Genomic DNA, 22120 nt, shown 5'->3' with positions numbered 1-22120 from the left:
CCAGAATAAGAAATAAAGACTTTCACGCACTGGGGACCTCTTTAAATGGAGGTTCTAGGAGGAACCCAGAGATCTCAACCACAGTGTTGATATACGCGCTGGAGCTAGCTCCATGGAGATCCAGCCAATTGCTAAATTTTCAGTGAGCCATCTCGGAAATCAGGCAAAGCTATAAAATCAGGGCTTGATTTATTTCTGTTGATTAGCTAGACTTAGGGATGAAGAAAATGTTCAAACTGCAGATTAGATTAAAAAGTCTTTTTGGTTTCTTTTTCCCCAGGAGGGAGAGTTGAACACACTACGGGTGCCCTTCCGGGGAGATGCCAAATCCTGACCGTATTTAATCAATCAGAATCAGAACCCTTTGCACGCAATTAAAGACCCTAAGCATGACCTTTTCCCTTTAATCAAGAAGCCCAGTTTTCTAGATCAACATTACATTTAAATATTTAAGCTGATTAAATCTTCAGGCTTTCGAGCTAAAAACCTGAAGCTTTAACCCATCTTGAAATTGAAGGTCCTCATTTTTAACTAGGCTAGATACAATGAATCAGAGGCTAGCCAACAGTAATCCGGGGGTCGCTAGGACCCAGTTTTTCCTATCCCGCCTGGCCCTCTTCTGGGGGCGGTCCCGGGGTTAGTCCGGGAGGGAGAGCTCAGGTCTCACTCGCTGGTCGTCGGCGTGGGTGCGGCAGGGTCCCGGAGGTGGTCCTGGCCCGCTCCCGCCTGTGCCCTCCGTCCCTGCCTCCCCCGGGCAGCCTGAGGCTGCCAGCTGCCCTGCGGTGCGTCGGCCTCCAGCGCGGTCCCGCGTAGCTTGGGCGGCGGCGGCGGAGCAGCCCCGGGACTTGTTCGGTAAAGGGCCCTAGCCGCGGTCGGAGGGCGTGGGGGGGGGGGGGGGCGTCGCTTTTGTTCTCGCGGAAGGCGGACCAGCTTTAGGCCCGGAGGGACCGCCGCGGTCCGGAAGGGGGCGGGAGCTGTGGGTAGCTTCGGGGTGGGGGTGGGGAGAACCTGGAAAGCGGAAGGAGGAGCCGTGACAGGCTCGGCGCCTCGGTCTGGTCCGTGGGACTGGGCTCCTCGTGCCTTTGCGGGCGGGAGTGCCCACTCCACGCCGCCCAGGCAGCGGTGCTGCCCAGAGGAGGGCAGCGAGCGCCGCGCTGGCCGCCGCGTTTTCGGCCGGCTCCGGGGGGGTCCTCACGGAATTCCACTCCGGGCCGGGAGCAGCTTCCCCGGCCCCGGCCCATGCGCACTCCAGGAACCTCCGGCGGAGGCCGAGATCCCCGAGACTTCCGTGAGTGCCTGTGCCGGGGCTGGGGGTGCGGGGGGGAGGCTTCGCGAGGCTGGGAGGGAGACGGGGGATGCTTTGGAGGCCGGGACTCAGACACCGGAGGCGAGTCGGACGGCTGTGGCTGGCTAGCGCGGAGTGTTTTGAATTCTTGTAATGCCAGCGAGAGGAAGGGTCTCAGGGAAGATTGAGTAAAACTGAAGTGAATAATAACAACGCCAGGCGCTTTTCAAATGGCTCTTTTGATTCTCCAAGCACTCTGCGAGGTAGGTGCTAATATCTCCATTTTAGAGATGGGGAAACCGAGGCAAATGGTAAGTGACTTATCCAGGGTCACTGAGGTGAAATTCGGCTTCAGGTCTTGGGACTCCAGTTCCAGCCCTGGATACGCGGCGCCACCTAGCGGCCTGAATGAGCGTTTCTGAAGCGAAGTTCTAGGCAGTACCTTTGCAACTGAGGATACAAAGGGAAAAAACCTTCCTCCTCCCAAGGAGCTCTGTCTAATGGGAGAGACAACGTGCGGACAAATCTACAAACGAGCTATAGATGTGATAAGGGCATTAGTATTAAGAGTGGTAGCTAAATGATTAGGATTGTGAATCGGGTTTGTTTTTTTTTTTTTTTTAAAGAAAAAATGGCTATGTCAGTTTTTACTGTTTTGCTGCACATGTCTTTTTGTAATCGATCTATTTCTGTTTTTGCATCTCTAGGTGGTCAATACTTAAGTACAGGAACGTAATTTCTGTTTTCAAAGGTATTTTTTTCCTTGGGTATTTTTCTGTACAAAAATACCTCTGTGTCAGACTTGCCTCAAGGGACATCTCTTCCCCTAAATCAGGGTCCGGAGAGTATTAAGTGTAACAATTGGTTCATTAAGCTCTTGAGAGCTTGTTTCAAAGCATGGCAGTTTTTTATAATGCCTAAGTAACAAAATAGTAAAAATAGACTTAGTGTTCATGGTTTGTACTTAGGAGTAGTTTTAAATCAGGGTTGAGCATAGTGCTTGGTGTCATCAGTATTTACCAGTGTGTATGTTTGACTCCCCTTTTATAGGGGAGAGTTTTGTAGCTCTTAAGTGTGTGTGTAAGCTTTAAAAGAAAATAAACGTTAAGTAGATGTCAACTCTTAAGGTTTTACATGTATTTTTTATAGCTTGTTTTGTTTTCAATTTGGACCTGTGATTTTACTGGTGAAAGGTAGACCTCACTGAGGAAGATTCCCTCTGGCCAAGCTGTTCTTCCACTGCTGAACAATTCACCCTCTTAGAAGCTGAGGGCGGTGATAATGGCCTACACAGCAAGTCAGTCACAAGCTTGACTTGAATCTAGGTCTTCCCTACTCTGGCTCTCTATCCAGTTTGTTTGTTACCTTTTGATTATTATCTCGTTTTATTATTTATTTATTTATCTATCTTTACTAATGAAAGATAAATTTGTGAGAATAGAGCAATTGTATACATTTTTTGTTGATGCTCAGTCATGTCCACTATTCCTGACACCAGACCCTTCTGACCTGAGGGGCTTATCTTATGTTGTCGTGTCTTTTTTAGCATTTTAATACTGCCCATGGGTTTTTCTTGGCAAAGATACTGGACTGGTGTGCCATTTCCTTCTTTAGTTTTATACAGGTAGGGGGAGTTAAGTGACTTGCCCAGGGTCGCACAGCTAGTAAGTAAGGTTATATTTCAACATGGTCTTTTTCCTCAGTCATTTATTAGATTTGTGATCCTGGACAAGTCACTTAGCCCTGTTTGCTTCAGTTTCCTCATTTGTAATATTAGCTGGAAAGGGCACTCCAGTATCTTAGCTGCCCTTATATGTTAAAGGCTTACATACATGTAAGCATAAAGTAAGGCAAGGGTTCTTAATCTGGGGTCCATGAAGGGTTTTTGTTTTGTTTTGTTTTGTTTTTTACTATTTTGGTAAAAATTTTCTTGTAATCCTATGTATTTTAATTTATGCTTTTAAAAACAAGGCCCCATAGGTTTCACCAACTTGCTATAGGGAGTTTTAACAAGACAGAAAAGGTTAAGAATTACAGAACTAAGAATATATCTCAGAAATTTATATTTGTTTTGTACCTGTATCTGTTGGTGTTGTCATTTCCCACCAATTTAATTTTCTTTTTTGCAGGTAACTCCGAAACCTGCTTATCCAGGTATCATCCTTTCTGCCTAAACCCCCATTCTTTGTTCTTTAAAGTTTGCATGTTTCCAAACTAGGAGTCATTTTAAGCTGTTTACACTCTGCCTCACCCCCATAGCCAAATAGTTGTCAAGTCTTTTTTTTTTTTAATTTTTCCACTTAAGGTGTTTTTTTTTTTTTTTTTTTGCCAATTACATGTAAAGACAGTTTTCAACATTCATTTTTATAAGATTTTGAGCTCCAAATATTTCTCCCTCCCTCCCCAAGACTGCATGCAATCTGATACAGGTTATACATATACAGTCATGTTAAACATTTCCACATTAGTCATGTTGTAAAAGAAGAATCAAAACAAAAGGGGAAAACCACGAGAAAGAAAAAACAAAAAACATAGTCGGCAAGTCTGGTCAGTTTGACCACAACAGTTGGTTCTTTTCTCTCCTCTTACGTAAATACATTCATAGCCAATATCCTGATTTTACTTCCTCTTCGTCTGTAGCATGGATTATTGAAATAGCCTTCTAGAATTGATCTTCCTGCTTCCAGTCTTTCCATATCCGTTTACTATGCTGTCAACAATTTAATATTTCTAATGTACAACTTTGACTATGACATTCCTCTTCTCAAGAAGTTTCAGTAATTTTCTTTTATCTCTAAGACAATATACAAATAATTCATTTGGTATTTAAATCCCTTGACTGTCTGGTTCAGCACATCTTTCCTGTCTAATTGCATACTAATCCTAACCTCACACACTGGGGTCTAATTTATTTTGGTAGAATAAAGAAACTGAGTTTCATCCAGACAAATGATATATTTAGCAAGGGATGCTATAGCAAAAAACAGATTGGGTCCAAGGTTTTTGGTAGCCTAGGATCCTGACCATTGGTATTTAAACAGTTAAGATACTTTGTTGGAAGTGACAAACAGGAAAATCAGTTACAGGAATTGAGACAGCGGGTTTCTTATTGGTGGAGAAGATCTAGAATACATTGAAGTGAGAGGGAGAATTTTGTGACATTCCTTAAATTGGTGACAGTTGGGAGGGAGTTTTCCAAAACTAGGTGACATAGAAGAAGTTAAACTGACTGAATATGGAGAAATATGTTACATTCTATCATACCTCAGTGTGTGGGATGCTCTCCCTATTTACCTATACTTTTTGGAATTCCTTGTTCCCTTAAAGCCTCACTCATCTCAAGTGCTATCTTTCTTGATTCACCTCAGTTGTTAGTAACTTCTCCATTATATATTCTATACATCCACATACATATATGCACTCTTTACTGATCTGGGAACTTTATATCCCATAGTGGAATGGAAATTTCTTGAGCAAAAGGACTATCATACCTTTGTCTTTGTATTGCCCATGTCTTATAAAAGTAGGCACTTACTGCTTAAAATAAATTATTTGCTTATTAAATGCTTCTTGCTTTGTTGGTTTTTTTTTTTTTTGAGTGGTCATTGTCTTAAAATGTTATGGTAAGTAAGGTCCTGTCATTTTACCTGCTATGCTAATGAGCCCTAATCCCTTTATAGGCTACTTAGTTTCTAAATTATTCCTCTTTAAACCATGATTTGTGGTGTTGGGTCCGAAGAAGTATTGGACAGGGCAGTTTGAATTGATCGGTGTAGTAACTATGACTGTTGCTAGAAAAAACTCTAAATATGGTGATCAGGAATGGAATTTACTGCTATCCACCTCCAGAGAAAGAACTGATTGGAGTTTGAATACAGATTGAAGCATACTTTCACTTTTGTGTGCATGCAGGGTTATGTATTTGTATGTGTGTGTCTGTATCTGTGCGTCTTGGTCTCTGATTAATAAGGAAGAAAAGGAATTGCGTTGTGAAAAATGACCCAGTACTAATAGGATCTTGTTATCATAGAATTTTAGAAAAATACCTCAGAGGCAATCCAGTCCAGGGCTTCTTCAACTTTTTTCCACTCTCCCTTTCAGCACTTCTTAAACTCCATGTAAAAGACCCACAGTTTAAGAAGCACTGATAGTCTAGGGCTCTCATTTTTTCCCTTTCACTAACCTGAACTTAAGGGACTCGCCCAAGGTCACACTGTTGTTAAATCGTCATAGGTGGAAATTGAACCCTGTACTGACTACACAGACAAGTGAGTGCTCTTAATACTGTACTACTTGTGTTTTCTATTAATTTGTACCATAAGAACATGTAGTCTTACTTTAGCTATAATCTGCTATGAAGATAATTTTTTTTAATATTTATTTATTTAACTTTTAACATTCATTTTCTCAAAATTTTGGGTTCCAAATTTTCTCCCCTTTTGTCCCCTCCCCCCACCCCGAAACACCGAGCATTCTAATTGCCCCATCACCAGTCTACTCTGTCTTCTATCATCCCTCTCTGCCCTTGTCTCCATCTTCTTTTTTGTCCTGTAGGGCCAGATACCTTTCTGTACCCCTTTACCTGTATTTCTTATTTCCTAGTGGCAAGAACAGTACTCAACAGTTGTTCCTAAAACTTTTTTGAGTTCCAACTTCTGTTCCTCCCTCCCTCCCCACCCCTTCCCTTTGTAAGTCAAGCAATTCAATATAGGCCATATCTGTGTAGTTTTGCAAATGACTTCCATAATAGTCGTGTTGTATAAGACTAACTATATTTCCCACCATCCTATCCTGTCCCCCATTACTTCTATTCTCTCTTTTGATCCTGTCCCTTCCCATGAGTGACCTCAAATTGCTCCCTCCTCCCCATGCCCTCCCTTCCATCATCCCCCCCACCCTGCTTATCCCCTTATCCTCCACTTTCCTGTATTGTAAGACAGGAGGTCATACCACAATGAGTGTGCATTTTATTTCTTCCTTTAGTGGAATGTGATGAGGGTAAACGTCATGTTTTTCTCTCACCTCCCCTCTTTTTCCCTCCACTAAAAAGTCTTTTGCTTGCCTCTTACATGAGAGATAATTTGCCCCCTTCCATTTCTCCCTTTTTCCTCCCAATATATTTCTCACTGCTTGATTTCATTTTTTAAAAATATGATCCCATCCTCTTCAATTCATTCTGTGCACTCTGTCTCTGTGTGTGTGTGCATGTGCATGTGCATGTGCATGTGTGTGTGTGTAATCCCGCCCAGTACCCAGATACTGAAAAGCTTCAAGAGTTACAAATATTGTCTTTCCATGCAGGAATATAAACAGTTCAACTTTGGTAAGTCCCTTATGACTTCTCTTTGCTGTTCACCTTATCATGCTTCTCTTCATTCTTGTGTTTGAAAGTCAAAATTTCTTTTCAGCTCTGGTCTTTTCATCAAGAATGCTTGAAAGTCCTCTATTTCATTGAAAGACCAATTTTTCCCCTGAAGTATTATACTCAGTTTTGCTGGGTAGGTGATTCTTGGTTTTAGTCCTAGTTCCTTTGACTTCTGGAATATCCTATTCCAAGTCCTTTGATTCCTTAATGTAGAAGCTGCTAGATCTTGTGTTATCCTGATTGTATTTCCACAATACTTGAATTGTTTCTTTGTAGCTGCTTGCAATATTTTCTACTTGACCAGGGAACTCTGGAATCTGGCCACAATGTTCCTAGGAGTTTCTCTTTTTGGATCTCTTTCAGGCGGTGTTCTGTGGATTCCTTGAAGACTTATTTTAACCCTCTGGTTCTAGAATCTCAGGGCAGTTTTCCTTGATAATTTCATGAAAGGTGATGTCTAGGCTCTTTTTTTGATCATGGCTTTCAGGTAGTCCCATAATTTTTAAATTGTTTCTCCTGGATCTGTTTTCCAGGTCAGTTGTTTTTCCAATGAGATATTTCACATTATCTTCCATTTTTTCATTCTTTTTTGTTTTGTTTTGTGATTTCTTGGTTTCTCATAAAGTCATTAGCCTCCATCTGTTCCATTCTAAATTTGAAAGAACTATTTTCTTCATTGAGCTTTTGAATCTCCTTTTTCTTTTGGCTAATTCTGCTTTTGAAAGCATTCTTCTCCTCATTGGCTTTTTGAACCTCTTTTCCCAATTGAGTTAGCCTATTTTTCAAGGTGTTATTTTCTTCAGCTTTTTTTTGGGTCTCCTTTAGCAAGGTGTTGACCTACTTTTCATGCTTTTCTTGCATCTCTCTCATTTTTCCTCCACCTCTCTAACTTGATTTTCAAAATCCTTTTTGAGCTCTTCCATGGCCTGAACCCATTGAGTGGGCTGGGATACAGAAGCCTTGGCTTCTGTATCTTTCCCTGATGGTAAGCATTGTTCTTCCTCATCAGAAAGGAAGGGAGGAAATACCTGTTCACCAAGAAAGTAACATTCTATAGTCTTACTTTTTTTCCCTTTTCTGGGCATTTTCCCAGCCAGTGACTTGACTTCTGAATATTCTCTTCACACCCACTTCGCCTCCAGATACACCCAGCCAGCACTTGGGGTCTGAGATTCAAATGCTGCTTCCCAGCCTCAGGGCTTTTGGCAGGGGTGGGGCTGCTATTCAGTATGAGATCAAGTTCAGGTGCCCAGGTTGGGGCAGGGCTGCCTCACAGGGCTCAGTTCCCTCAGGGGGGTTATGCAGAGACCTTCAGCCTTGGGTCTGGGCTCCTGCCTGCTTGGGGAGCCCCCTGTCTGCTCCCTCCTCTGCTGCTGCCTCCTGAGAGGGCCTGAGTTATGGGGGCACCCCACTCCCCTCTCGGCAAGCCTAGAAGACCCTCTCACCAACCTTTGGGGGGCCCGTGGGTGGAAGGACCTGTGCGGCCGCTGGATATCCCGTCCCTGAAGCCTGCTCAGATTTGCTCCTCTTGGTGCTGCTTGGCCTAGGCAGGGCTAGGCTTGGCTCCCGGTCCCGGGCACAACGGACCTTTTGCGTCAGGTCTCTCTGGAACAGAAATCTCTGCTTTGTTGTTCTGTGGCTTCTGCTGCTCCAGAATTTGTTGCTCCAGAATCTTTTTTACAGATATTTTATGGGCTGTGAGTTCGGAGCTAGCGTATATGTGCGTCTTTCTACTCCGCCATCTTGGCTCCCTATGAAGATAATTTTGATACCCCTACTCAATTTAATCACCCTTTAGTCAGTTCTTTGTGATTTAATGGGTACCAGTGGTTGTATTAGTGAATTGAGCAGAATAGGATTAAGTTTGAGTTACCTCTGATAGTTAATGTTAGAATAAGAGTTATGATTAATCTAACATGTATTGATGACAACATCTATGTATTGATTACATGGTTTAAATGATTTATAGTTTGTTATATAAGTTTGTTATATAAACCTGTGTTAGGAACAGTGAGATACCTGCTGCACTACACTCCCTCTCCCTCCCTCCCCCCATGTTCTTGTTAGTTGCTGTGTTCTAGAAAACCACAGTTTCCTATTTTCTGTGCACCAAATGGTTGTAACAAACAGAGCAAAGTCCCAGAATCTGTTGTCTAGCCACTGACAAAACAGTGGAAAGTCCCAGACTCTCTTTGCCTAGTCACTGATTAAACAAGCAGGTGACTACCCCTTGACCAAATATGGGAGCTCTTTCCTTTGACTCCATCCTATGGCTGAACGTTGAGTTCCATTTCCTTTCCTTGGCTACTCGAGTAACCTTTTTGGAATTAACCAAAGAATGGTACCACCATATTCTATTTTTTTCGCCTTTTTATATTTTTTAAATTATTTTATTTGTTTTCAGTTTTCTATAATCACTTTCATATATCTTCGATTTTTTCCTCTCCCTCTTAACTAATTCCCTCCATCTCTGCTCCCTCCCCAAGATGGCTTGCAATCTTATATAGGTTACGTACATTCCTATTAAATACATTTTAAATACATTTTAACCTTAATCACGTTGCATAGAAGAGTTAAAATGAATGGGCGAAACTGCAAAACAATATGAGAAAATGGTCTGCTTCATTCTGTGATCCAATTCCATAGTTCTTTCTCTGGATGTGAAAGGCATTTTGCCTTGAGTCCATTGGGAATTTTTTAGGTGCTGGCATTGCTGTGAAGGACTAAGTCTACCAGAAAAATTCCTCGCACATTGTAATTGTTGCTGTGTACGGAGTTGTCCTGGTTCTGCTCCTTTCACTCAGGATCAGTTTATATAAGTCCTTCCAGGCCTCTGAAGTCTTCCTGTTCATCATTTCTCATAGCACAATAGTATTCCATTACATTCATGTACCACAATTTACTCAGCCATTCCCCACCACTTTTTGACCGCCACAAAGAGAGCTGCTATAAATATTTTTGTACATGTGGGACCCTTTCCCATTTTTATGATCTCTTGGAGATACAGTCCTAGAAGCGATATTGCTGGGTCAAAGGGTATTCACATTTTTTTTAGTCCTTGGGCATAGTTTCAAATTACTCTCCAGAATGGTTGGATCAGCTCACAGCTCCACCAACAATGAATTAGTGTTCCAACTCTCCCACATCTTCTCCAATATTTATCATCTTCCTGTTTTGTCATGTTAGCCAATCTGGTAGGTGTGATGTGATAACCTCAGAGTTGTTTTTATTTGCATCTCTCTAATCAAGAGTGATTTAGAGCATTTTTTCATATGTCTATAGATAGCTTTAATTTCTTTCTCTGAAAACTGCCTCTTCATATACTTTGACCATTTTACCAATTGGGGAATGACTTGTATTCTTGTACATTTGACTCATTTCTCTCTATGTTTTATAAATGAGGCCTTTATCACAGACACTAGTTTTCTGCTTCCCTCCTAAACTTGGTTGTATTGGGTTTGTTTGTGCAAAAACTTTTCAAATTAATGTAATCAAAATTATCCATTTTTGCACTTCATAATGCTCTCTATCCCTTGTTTGGTCAAAAATTTCTCCATTCTCTATAAATCTGACATACACTGTTCTTGCTCTTCTAATTTGTTTATGGTAGCAGTCATATACTTAGATCATGTATCCATTCGGACTTTATCCTTGTGTACAATGCCCAGTTTTTGCCACACTGTTATCCAGTTTTCCCAGCAATTTTTGTCAAACAATGAGTTCTTATCCCAGAAGCTGGGAACTTTGGGTTTATCAAACAGTAGATTACTATGTTCCGTTGACTACTGTGTCTTGAGTATAATACAATTTGAGATCTGATAGGGCTAGGCCACCTTCCCTAGCATTTCTTTTCATTAGTTCCCTTGATGCTATGGAACTTTTGTTCTTCCAGATGAATTTTGATATATTTTCTAGCTATAATCTGGTAGTTTAATTGGTATGGCACGCCATATTCTATTTTTAGTGATCTCTTAAATTGTATAAATTGGGTGGGAAATCTGCCACCTCAAGGCCACATGTGGCCCCCTAGGACTCAAGTATGGCCTTAGTATAAGTGCCCTTAATAACAATCCCTTAATAATAATAATCCCTTCATAAAAGAATTTGTTCTGTAAAACTTGGATTCAGTCAGAGGTCTATACCCAAGGACCTAGAAGGCCACAGGTTTCCTCTCCTCCCCCACACCGGTATAAATATTACCATAAAACAGAGAGTCTTTCAGCAGTAGAGCAGAGTCTTGGATGCACTATCTTAGGGACCACTGGTTTCCCTACTAAATTGAAACTGTTCAGAGTTCTCTTGCTTCAGTATCCTTTTGTTGTGGAATGGAATCTTGGGGTCACAATACTCAGACAGTCAAAATGTGTTCTAAGTCCTGTTTGTACCCTAAACTGATTCAGTTCTGGCACAGTTCCTGGAGGTACTAATGATTGGCTCTGTTTTACCACTTTTAAAGATTTTATATAGGTAGGGAAATTGAATTTTCAGGGCTCTTCACAGTCTGACCCAGCAACCTTAAAGCTCATGTGCAGAGATACTCCCTTTGAAAATGGGAAGATTAGTCTTTTTCAAAGAAAAATCACCTCTTTGAACCTGTGAGTAAAGTAAAATAGATAAACATCTACTGAAAACAGATTGGTCACTACTGTCCAGTCAGTGATTTTGTAATAGAATTTTGTAAATGGAATTCATTTAAAGGAAAAGAACAGCCTAATTGTTTTTGCATCACCTACGTTTCCCAACTGTATGATCTCCCCACCCCCACTCCTAAGCTGTCCTTTGTAATAAAGAATAAAAAAGAATGGAAAAACAGTTCTGCAAAGTTAACCAACACAGCCCAAAGTCTCATATAAAATTGCTTTTATTCCTGTTGAGGAAATGTAGGTTCCGAGTGTTTTGTGGCTTGCATATAACTAGTGACAAATGTCTAAGGCAGGAGTGCAACTCATTATAGTTGGGTGGAAGCAAAATGATTTGATTGAACAGACTGGCCACTAATGAACTGATATGAATTCATCTTAATAGCAAACCTGCTGCAGAATCAGCTTAAGTGTAGGAAATCTCTTGTGTAGTACCCAAAGTTCAACACTTTTGGTAATAATTCAGATAAAATCTTTAGATGTTGCCTTCAACTGAATCAAAAAGGCATAATTCTGACCAAGTTATTCTCGTACTCAAATCAGTCAACCAGCATTCATTAACATCATTCTATGTTCCAGACACTGTTGGAAATACAAATATAGTTGGAAAGAAAGATTGTTTCTGCCTTCTAGGGGAGGAACAAGCACAAAAATAAGCAGAAAAGTGGAGGACTGGTGTGGGTGTGGGCGTAGGTGTGTCTAGAGGGTCCTGGGATTCTCCCTTAAAATGGAGGTTCTGGGAGGAAATAGCCAGAGACCAAAAGAGCAGAAGCTACTTTCAATGTGCCAGGTCCAAAGGTGGAGTGAGCTTCCAGTATGAAAAAGTTTCTGGATTATTGCAGAGCACATTAGTGGTTCCCTACTTCCCCTAAGGTAAAATACTTATAGCATTTAATAATAATGATGGTAATTTTCAGTTGTGTTTGATTCTTTGTGACCTCATTTGGAGTTTTCTTGGCAAAGATACTGGAGTGGTTTGCCATTTCCCTCTACTGCTCATTTTACAGCTAAGGAAACTGAGATAAACAGTGTTAAGTGACTTACCCAAGGTCACACAGCTAATGTCTGAGGCCAGATTTAAACTTGGGAAAATGATGCTGACTCCAGGCCTCCCTATCCGCTTCGCCACCTACCTGCCCATTAATAATAATAGTTAGCATTGATATTCTGTGTATAAGTTACTATCTCATTTAATACTCAAAACAACCTTGGGAGGTAGGTGCTAGTGTAGACCTGTACAACTTGACAATAGGTAGGGACCGAAATTAAATTAGGCTAAACTTATATGGGCTGCAGATAGGTTAAACTAAAGATAGTGGATTGATGAAGATTGGTTGCAGCGGTGACATGACAAACAGGAGTGCACACAGTGGCAGCCCTATATTTTTTTCGTGGGTGACTCGAAGGCTATATGTTGTGCAGTCCTGAGCTAATGCCTAGACACTGCTAAACTCCAGAGGATGCAAACCTGTTAAGTAGCTTGCTGTGTCCACAGTTAATAAGTGTTTGAAGTTTGAATGAACAGACTGGAAACTAATGCAGTAAGGTGAATTCATTATCTAGTGGCCAACCTGCTGCTACAGAATCAGTTTCATTGATTTGAACTGTCAAACTCTAACCTTAAGTTTGGTTAAGAAAGACAAATAGAATTAGGTTGTATGCATGTTTTTTATTTCTCTCAAGTTGGCATGCGTGCATACAGAGCTACTGTTGGAACTGAGCTCATGAAAGGGTTAGGTGAGGGGAATTATAAAGCCACGAAGCAAGAAAGTGTCCTTGATTCAGGATGTCTGTTCTTTTCTTAGCCAAGATTACAGTTTCCTTAAAGCAAGGAAGTGCCCCTGACTCAGGATGTCTATGCAAGCTTAATCTGGTCTTGTGGTTGCTGACGTAGCAGGAGTCTTTCTGGTTTACTCAGAATCACAAAAGGATCTCTGTTATGTCAAGCTCAAGAGATGCTTAGTCTGCTTCCTGAGTGTCTTGATCAGTCCATCTCTGGATAGTAAGAGAGCTCAAGCAAATCAGGGTGATTAGTAAAGTCATTCCATTTTCACGGAACTTATGTCTTCTTACTCCAGGCCCAGGGCTCTATCTATTGGGTCACACATCTACCTCAGTAGATTTAAAGCCCTTTCAGGCTTATCTTTTAAAAATAATAGAGTAATTCAGTTGGTCTGTTTACTCTTTTGAACTTTTTTCTTTTATTGATATTTTCTTTTGTTACCCAGTAACTAATACCCTTTGTAACAAATAGTTAAGTAAAATACATTAACATTGGCCATTTGTGAAGATGCATGTCTCATGCTTCATTCTAGTTCATTTCTGTGGCAGAGACCAGAAGCATGCATTATCCTCTAAAATCATGATTAGTTATATGACCATTATTCTTTCAGTTATTTGCTTTTATATTATTATGGTTATGGGATATGTGCCTAATAGTGTTGTGAATGGGTCAAAGAGTTATGTATATGGAAGAATAGCTCCGAATTGTTTTCTAGAATGGTCGGTCCAATCTACAGCTCTACAAGAATACATCCATGTGCACCTCACCTTTGTATCTGTCTTTCTACAGCTCTTCCCACATTTTCATCTTCTCATCTTTGACAGTTTGACAATGTGAAATGGAGGCTCATAAATGTCTTAATTTACATTTTTCATATTTCTCTTCATGGACCATACTTTGGTAACTTCCAGAAACAATTTTTCCATTTGAAAACTACTTGTTTATATTTTTTAGCCACTTAGTAACTGGCATATCAACCTAGTTTTCTATAATTATTTCCTGTTAACTCTGTCACTGCCTAAACAGATCTACAGAATTAACATTACATCCCATGCCTTAGCCTTTGTTCTGACTGACCTAACTCCCAAACTTATAATACGTTCTTACCATACCTTTGCCACCTAGAACCTTCTAGTACTAGAAGTTGCCGAGAGACTGGTTGATCCAAGGACAGGCATTTAATTTAAATTGCCAGTCTGTACCTTCAGGGAGTTTGTATTTGGAGGGAAAAGGAGGGGAGGGAAACAAGACAAGTACATAGATAAGAAAATATGTAAATACATGCAGAGAATAGATAAGAATATGCTTTTTCCAGCAAGCACTTGTAGATTTTGGCTGGATATGAGGAAAAATTAACATTTAGTGTAGTCCAAAAGTAGTAGATACCTTAGTAGGTATAGCATATTTTCTTATAATGCAGTGAGTCTCCAAACTGAGTCTTGATGACCATTTATAAAGTAGATTACTGTTCAGATACTGCATGACCTTTGAAAAACCTTGCAATTTGTGAAGAGATCATGGGTGAATAAATACTGAGAAGGAACATAAGTACTCAGGACCATGAGTCAGGCATTTCCTTACTGAAAGGAATGTAGACATAACTACTACTCCCTTCCCCTATGATCCTACTGTCCTCCATTTCCTCCTCACTTTCTATTTCTGCCCTTGGCATCACTATTCTTGTCTTTCAAGGAGTCTGTGACACCTCATCCGCTACCCCACATCCAGTTAGTTGGCAAATCCTACCATTTCTACCTCCACATCATCTTTCATGTCTGATCACTTCTCTACTCGGAGCCATCATTTTAGTTTAGACTGTAACCTAGATTAATTCCTTTTATTCATAGTTTTCAGCATTCACTTCTATGAGGTTTTGAATTTTAAATTCCCTCCCCCCCCCAAGATGGCATGAAATATGATATAGGCTATATACATGTACAGTCATATTAAACATTTCCATATAAGTCATGTTGTAAAGAAGAATTAGAACCAAAGGGGAGAACCACGAGAAAGAAACAAAAAAAGACAAAATGTTATGCTTTGATTTGCATTCAGACTCCATAATTATTTTCTTTTTTCTTCCAAATTTATTATTTGTTTTCAGTTTTTAACAATTACTTCCATAAGTTCCAAATTTTCTCTCCCTCCCTCACGACAGCATGCAATCATATATGGACTCTGTACATATTCCTATTAAACACATTTTCACATTAGTCATGTTGGATAGAAGAATTAAATGAAAAGGAGAAGCCATGAGAAAAATATGACATGACACAGGAGAAAACATTCTGCTTCATTCTGTGTTATGACTCCATAGTTCTTTCTTTGGATGTGGATGGCATTTTGCATCATGAGTCCTTTGGAAATATTTTAGGTCCTTGAATTGTAAGTATCAGAAATAGTCCTCACACACTAGCTGTTACTGTGTGTAAGTTCTATTTCTGCTCACTTCACTCAGTATCAGTTCATGTAAGTCTTTCCAGGCTTTTCTGAAGTCTGACTGTTCATTTCTTATAGCACAATAATATTCCCTTACATTCATATACCACAACTTGTTCCACCATTCCCCAGTTGATGGGCATTCCCTTGATTTCCAGTTCTTGGTCACCACAAAGAGAGCTGCTATACATATTTTTTGTACATGTGGGTCCTTTTCCCATTTTTATGATCTCTTTCGGATACAGCCCTAGAAGTGGTATTGCTGGGTCAAAGGGTATGTATATTTTTATAGGCCTTTGGGCATAGTTCCAGATTGCTCTCCGGAATGATTGGATCAGCTCACAGCGCTACCAGTGAATGATATAGTGTTCTAACTCTCCTACATCTCCAACATTTATCATTTTCCTGTTTTGTGCTGTTAGCCAATCTGATAGGTGTGATTTGGTACCTCAGAGTTGTTTTGATTTGCATCTCTCTAATCAATAGTGACTTAGAGCATTTTTTCATAAGACGATAGATAGCTTTAATTTCTTCCTCTGAAAACTGCCTGTTCATGTCCTTTGACCATTTATCATTTGGGGGATGACTTGTATTCTTGTACATTTGACTTAGTTCTCTATATTTTAGAAATGAGGCCTGAGACACTAGTTATAAAAATTCTCAGTTTTCTGCTTCTCTCCTAATCTTGGTTGCATTGGCTTTGTGCAAAAACTTTTCCATTTAATGTAATCAGAGTTATCCATTTTGCATTTCTAAATGTTTTCTTTCTTTTATTTGGTCATAAATTCTTCCTGTCTCCAGATCCAACAGGTAAACTATTCCTTGCTTTCTTAATTTACTTGTAGTATCAGCCTTTATATCTAAATCATGTACCCATTTGGACTTTATTTTGGTGTACGGCATAAAATATTGGTCTGTGCCTGGTTTCTGCCATACTCCCTGCCCAAGCTCCACTTAATGGATAGCTTAGAGTGATTATAACTACTAAGTTTCTGTTGATTGTTATTTTTTCTTTTGTTCATTAAAAGGGCCATTCTCTGACTACTTCTTAAAGAGGACGGTGTATTCACTCAATAGGTGTTAACCTCCCTCTGAATACCTGAAAAGGCCAGCCTGAAAGGGGCCAAGGTCTCCTCTTGCATCCTGGGCCATCTCCAGTCATCCTGATGAATATCTATCTGGTCACTGGACCCAGATGACTCAGGAGGAGAAAGTGAGGTTGGTGACCTTTCACAGCCCTCCCTCAACTCAAAATAAAGTCAAGTGCAAGTCATGTCATCATTTCTCTGAGTCATGGTCTTCAAAAACAAAGGACAAACACATAGACTGATGTTCTGGACCGTTTGTTGTTCCAGATGAATTTTATTGGTTTTTTTTCTTATCTCTATAAAGTAATTTTTTGGTAGTTTGATTGGTATGGCACTGAATAAGTAAATTAATTTACATAGAATTGTCATTTCTATTTATTACCTTGTTCTACCCATGAGCAACTGATATTTTTCCAATTATTTAGATATGACTTTATTTGCATGAAATGTGTTGTGTTCCTGGGTTTGTCTTGGCATGTAGGCTCCCAAATATTTTATATTGTCTATGGTTTCTTTAAATGAAATTTCTCTTGCTGTTGGACTTTGTTAGTAATATATAGAATGCTGATGATTAATGTGAATTTACTTTATATCCTACAATTTTAGTAAAGAAGTTTATTATTTCAGGTAGTTTTTTAGTTGATTCTCTAAATATATCATATCATGCAAAGAAAGATACCTTTGCTTCATTGCCTTTTCTAATTCCTTCAATTTCTTTTTTTTCTCTTATTGCTAAAGCTAACATTTCTAATGCAATATTGAGTAACAGTGATGATAATGGACATTTTTGTTTCATTTCTGATCTTGTTGGAAATGCTTCTAGCTTGTCCCCATTACATATAATGCTTGTTGGTGCTACTTATCATTTTAAAGAAAACTCTTATTGATTCCTATGTTCTCTAGTGTTTTTAATAGAAATGGGTGTTGTATTTTGTCAAAAACTTTTTCTGTGTCTATTGACAATAACCATGATTTCTGTTAATTTTTTAATTGATGTGGTCAATTAACCTGATAGTTTACCTGTTATCGAACCAGCCCTGCATTACAGGTCTAAATCCCACCTAGTCATAGTGTATTATCCTCATGCTTACAGTTGCTGTAATCTCTGCTAATATTTTAAAATTTTTGCATCCGTGTTAGGGAAATTGGTCTATTATTTTCTTTTTTTGTTCTGGCTCTTCCTAGTTTAGTTGTCAACACCATATTTGTATCATAGAAAGAATAGTTTATATAGTATTGGAATAAATTGTTTTTTAATTGTTTGGTAGAATTGTAAATCCATCTGGCTCAGGAGATTTTTTCTTAGGAAGTTCATTGATGGCTTGTTCAATTTCTTTTTCTGAAATGGGTTTATTTAAGTATTTTACTTCTTCGGTTAATTTGGGCAATTTATGTTTTCGTAAGTATTTATTCATTTCACTGACATTGTCATATTTATTGGCATGTGGTTGGGCAAAATAGCTCCTAATTACTGTTTTAATTTCCTCTTCACTGGTGGTGTATTCCCCTTTATCTCACCTAGATAGTCACATCAACCTCATTGGTCTCTGTTCCTCAACTATATCCACTCTTCCATTCTAAACTGATTTTCTGTAAGTACAGACCTGACCATGTCACTCTCCTACTTTGCTGAACTTTTTGTTAAGCTTTTATTTAGTATTTTTTCCCCAGTTACATTAAAAACAATGTTAACATTGTTTTTTAAAACTTTTGAGTTCCAAATTTTCACCCTCCATCCCCACTCCCCTTCAGTTGAGAAAGCAAGCAATTCTGTATATGCATATGTAGTCATGGAAAACATAATAGTCATGTTGTGAAAGAAAACATAGACAAGAAAAAAAAACTCAGGAAAAGTAGTTTAAAGTATACTTAACTCTGTATTCAGACACCATCACTTCTTTCTCTGAGCATGGATAGCATTTTTCATCCTAAGTTCTTCAGAGTTGTCTTAGATCATTGTATTGCTGAGAATGGCTGATTACTTTTGATAATATTTAATATCAATTTTGGACTTTAATAAGGGCCAAAGCTTGAATTAAGAGTCTGGCCCTAATAGTCTCTTTTGTTAATCTTAAGTAAACTCAGAATACCTTTTAGTATGTCAGCAAAGCAAATGGGGCTGACTTAGCAATTCCCTTAGGAGACCCTTTTCCTGGCATCTTAGTGATAAGGAAAAACACACATGTCCTGGGTTGTAATTCCAACTTTGCCAGCTCTGTTAAGATAACCCTTTCTTGTGTCAACAACTTCAAGGGCCTGTTTATGACAGGATCCCTGCCACTAGAGTGGTGGAATTTTCTCCCTATCATATATCAGGGAGACATATGTTACAGAGAGGAAATTTATACAGCTTGGAATCATAAAACCCAATTGATACTACTTTGTTAATTGTCTTGTCTTACTAAATTTACAATTTGTTCAACTAAGAGAGTTCCTTTCTCACGCTAAAATGTATTTAAGCCAGACGAATTTTGTGCTGGGTCAGCCAGGTCTTGATCCTGGCTATGTGACCATTTTCTTTGAGGGAATTAATAAATAATGTATGCCTTTAGCCTGTTTCCTTTTCTAAAAAATAACTTTCTGTAGAAGGCTCAGGGGAATGCAAGTCCCGTGATCAAGACTTGTGCTTACTCACACTCTGGCAGAAGCTCTCCATGACCCTGGAACCTGATGTTCCTGCAGATACGATGTTCCGTCAAGAAAAGTTGCAGTAGGGCCTGGGAATCCAGGAACTAGCTTCAGGAACAAGATAAGCTTTGTTACTTATTTTGGGTATAAGGACGTGGGATAGTCATGAGATGGTGAAGTAATGGGATGAACTCAGCCTGCATGTGATTGTGGTTACAGCCTTTATAAACCCTGACTCTCAACTGAATAAACGGAGTTGCTTATCATCTCGTCTCCCGCCTCATTCATTGCTCACAGTTCGCTCAGCCAAGACTGACAGGCCCTGCTGGTCAGACTAAGACCTGTTGGTCTGGGGGACCTGGGGGGCTTGGGCCCTAACCCTGAGCAACTTTCCGGTCAGCACCTTACAATATTCTTACTTTGTACACAGTACATTTCACTTTGCATCAACCCATGTAAGTCTTTCTAGGTTTTTCTGAGGGCATCCTGCTCATCATTTCTTACAGTTACAGTAGTGTTCCATCATAATCACATAACACAACTTATTTGAGCATTCCTCAATTGATGGTCATCGCCTCAACTTGTCTTTGTTGGCTTATCATCACATGACCCCATTGGATATTGCTATCCTTCCACACTCCTGTGAATCAGCCAAGCTGGCCTTGTCTGTCTGTCTGTCTGTCTCTTTCTTTCTCTCTCTCTCTCTCACACACACACTCACATACACATACTCATACATTCACAAACTGTCTTTGCACCAGGTGTGCTCTGAGATATACTCCCTCCTTACTTCCCTCTGCTTTGTAAAATCCCTTTCTTTAAGATACAACTTAAGCAATGCCTGACAGTCACTGGCGTAGAATAGGTGCTTGTTGTTTGCTTGAAATAGCATCCTCTCTCCCAAGACATTCAAGCAAAATGAAAACTGACTAATACCAGAACATTTTCCACTTTGTAGTTTACATAAAAGTACGCTTTAATGTTCATTTGTTACCAGCATTATCTCATATTTTTACCTAGTTGTGTTACCTCCTATTTGTTTTAATCTAGTGTTTTTTCTTCTGTATCACTTCATGAAAGTTTTACTATATTTTTCTGAAATCATAATCCATATGGCATAAACCATATTTAGTTATACTCCCATATGCTTTAGCTCATCCATTCCCTCGTGTTTAGGTATTTTTTTCCCACCAAGTTGTTTTTAATCACAAATAATATTGCTAATGAACATTTGTATAGATAGAAATCTTCTCTGACTATAAACTCCTTGGAATATGAACAGTTTAGTAATTTCTTGTATAATGAAGTAGGAGAAGTAAGATGAGTTCATCTTGGAACCATGCAAAACTTTGAGGAACTGTTGTGGCAAACATACAATTATAAAGCCAAAGGGATGGCTATGAGACAGATTGTTTTAGATGGTAAAGAAAAACCACAGAATGTTTTAACATTGTGAAATTTTTCTTCTGTTGTTGGTGTAATGTTAATGGAATAGGAAGATCTTTCCTGTCCATTAATAGGCCTATGTGACCTGCTTTGAACTCCGTCCCAGCTTACAGCTGTGATACATCCTGTCTCATAGAGCCTACTGGGGGAGGAATTTGCCTAGGGGAACTTGCTGGGGGTGGGGAAGATAGTGCTATACCAAGCCTGAGGCTTAAGGGAAAAAAATGTTAACAAATAACTCTGTGGGGAGGCCTAATAGAAAGAATGCTTGAGATGTCTGTGCTCTCTGGTTTGGTGATGAGTACTTTGCTAAATCTTACTTCCTGGTATCCTCATAGTGATGCTCCAAATAAATATTTTGGTTTTGTCTGGGAGGAACAGAGTTTATTATATTTTGCAAATTTACCCTGGAAATATGTGTGCATATTCATAGCAGCTGTTATGGGTATTGGTGTTACATTTAGACACCTCATTTGCCCTCCAGAAAAGTCGGTGAAAGTATAATGAAAATAGTGCTCAGAGCAGTCTTACTGTTTTCCCCTCTGTTGGCTTATGTGACTGTTTTTCTGGTTCTTTGACAGTTTTGAAGGACCCATCCAGATCTGTCCGGTATAATTGCCACTAAATGGACTGGCACTTGAACCTGTGAGAAGTATATCTCAGCGGCCATTTGATTCTGAATCTTACTTCTCTGTTGCCCTGAGGGTAAGTACCAATGGCAAAAGTTGGAAGCTTTTGCTGAGTTTTCTCTGTGTCTTTCTCTTGTCAGCCTTAGAGGAAACTCAGTTTCTATGCATATGAGAGTGAGTGAGAGCATGCGAAGAAAGAGAATATGGAAATATTGTGTAGAGGAAGTTTATGCTGTTAGCAGTATCTTTCAGCATTTTGTGTCTTTGTCATCTGGGCAGGATTCTTTTTTTCTCTGGTTTAATCAACCAAAGAAAAAAGGGTTAAAAGAATTGAATTTTTATTTTTACTTTCCTTATTGTGGTCAGTTGAGAATTGATAGAAGCAGATAGGCAGGTTCCCCTTCCCAACTTAGAGAATTTTATGATACTGGAAATTAAAGAAAGATTGACTCTGTGACTTTAGTTAAATTTTTTGTTGTTATTTGAAATAAGTTTTATTAACGTCATTTAATTATTTTTTAAGTCTTCACCATAATCTTCCCAAGTGGTCTTTCCCCTCCCTTTCCCATATGGAAGAAAATATTTAAATAATATTTAAGGAAAAGAGGAAGAAGAAAAAATCATAACTGATCAATACATTGAAAAAGTCTGGAAATGTGTGAAATGTGCCATACTTAGGGATCTCTCACTATTACAAAGAGCTAGTCAAAGGTTATTTTCTGTCTCTTCCATGTATTTTCTTTATAATTTTACAACAATCACTTTTGAGTGTGTGTGGTGATATCTCTCTCTCTCTCTCTCTCTCTCTCTCCCTCTC

The 22120-nt window shown here is 39.3% G+C and overlaps 1 protein-coding gene across 12 annotated transcripts in view; it reads left to right on the top strand.

The window, feature by feature from the left end:
* The first annotated feature begins 624 nt into the window (after nt 1-624).
* Nucleotides 625-22120, top strand: part of RESF1 (retroelement silencing factor 1) — a 50795-nt gene continuing 29299 nt past the window's right edge. For 3 of the 12 annotated variants that reach the window (XM_072654366.1, XM_072654362.1, XM_072654357.1), the window contains exons 1-2: nt 1150-1288; nt 21256-21379. The gene's annotated coding sequence lies outside the window, so the exon portion shown is untranslated. The other 9 variants (XM_072654367.1, XM_072654365.1, XM_072654363.1 and 6 more) reach the window with 8 other exon arrangements.

Source organism: Notamacropus eugenii, chromosome 3 (genome assembly GCF_028372415.1).
Source record: "Notamacropus eugenii isolate mMacEug1 chromosome 3, mMacEug1.pri_v2, whole genome shotgun sequence".
In the NCBI taxonomy this organism is placed as follows: Eukaryota; Metazoa; Chordata; class Mammalia; order Diprotodontia; family Macropodidae; genus Notamacropus; species Notamacropus eugenii.
The sequence above is the reverse complement of the archived record's forward strand: the minus strand, read 5'-3'. Positions and strand labels throughout refer to the sequence as shown.